This window comes from Elephantulus edwardii, unplaced genomic scaffold (assembly GCF_000299155.1).
Source record: "Elephantulus edwardii isolate Elephantulus edwardi_28Jun2011 unplaced genomic scaffold, EleEdw1.0 scaffold00315, whole genome shotgun sequence".
NCBI classification, from domain to species: Eukaryota; Metazoa; Chordata; class Mammalia; order Macroscelidea; family Macroscelididae; genus Elephantulus; species Elephantulus edwardii.
The window spans coordinates 1,808,695-1,810,105 of record NW_006400065.1 but is presented as its reverse complement, the minus strand read 5'-3'; positions in this window follow the sequence as shown (position 1 = coordinate 1,810,105).

Genomic DNA, 1,411 nt, shown 5'->3' with positions numbered 1-1,411 from the left:
AGAGGCAATGAGATTGGCACAGGATAGAGCAGGGTTTAGGGCTGTTGTACATAGGGTCGCTATGAGTCGCAAACGACTCGACGGCACATAACAGCAACAAGGGCCTTCAAGTTGATCCTGAGTCATAGTGATGAAAAACAGGTCTGAACCTCCCCTGTCTCTATGTTTAAGGTCAGTTTTGCAGTCACTGTGTCAATTTATCTGTTCGAAGTCTTCATCTCGTTCCCAAACCTCTGTCCTTCCTCATATGATGTTTCTTCCCAAGGACTGGCCCTTCCGGACAGCATACTCAAAATATGTGAGATAATGTTTTCCCGTTGTTGCCCCTAAGGAGTAATGTTGTTGCCTTTCCCTCCAAGATAGAGGTGTGTGTTCTTCTGTCAGCTCATGATGTATTCTATACTCTTCCCCAGCACAATTCAAAGGCTTCAATTATTCTCCAATCTTCCTTACTCACTGTTTAACAGATATATGTTGTTGTTGTAGTTATTGTTGTTGTTAAGTGCTGTCGAGTCGTAGACAACTCATAGCGACCCTATGAATGAAAGACCTGAGCATTGTATAACTTTCATCATTTTTCCAAGTTCATAGAGTTTCTGGAGGCAAGCTATTTCGGAAATGAATATAGATCTTTTTTTTTTTAGGTGTTTGAGAAGCAGAATTTATTCCCACATATTTTCTCTTGACCTAATAGCTTGGGGAGGAGGGAAGTTCTGTAGTGTTAACAGATGCTTTACCAGTAACATCTTGCTTTGTGTTTCACGAAATTGATTAAGAAACAGTAGATAAACTCTACTGTATGTTAGAATACTTCCTCATTGCTCCTAGACTAGCTTTTTTCTATAATTTTTTAAAAATTTTATTTCATTATTTTTTGAGTGTACTGTCAAATCAGATCTGACTGATACAGGAGGAGATTGTTCCTCCTTCTCCAGCAGAGCATCTGGTGGATTCGAACCGTGTACCTCTGAGATTGCAGTGCAGCTTCTTGCCACTAGGTCACCAGAGCTCGCCTAGACTAGCTTTTGAGACAGTTTCTTTTTCACTTTAATAAAAGAGCATGCAGTGATGACTAGAAGAATTACCTCCATATACACAGGGCTTCTTGCATTTATGTGATTGAGTTTATTGTAGAGGAAATGGAGAGAATATAGATGTAAGAAAGAAACCCAGTGGAACCACCACAACCTGCCCCAGCAGCCCTGCCGTGGATCTGCGCGGACCCTTCGCATCAGGATGTTGGTTTTCCTGGTCATTTCCATGTTGGGTGGAGATCCTAAGGCAGGTTTCGTAGTTCTTCGCTGGGGCTTGGGGCATGGCTTCTCTTCATGTCTCCAGCGAGCCCATCTGCAGTGAGGATTCTGTTTAGGCTCTTGTACACACCTTCCACCTGCCATCCTGAACAATCACA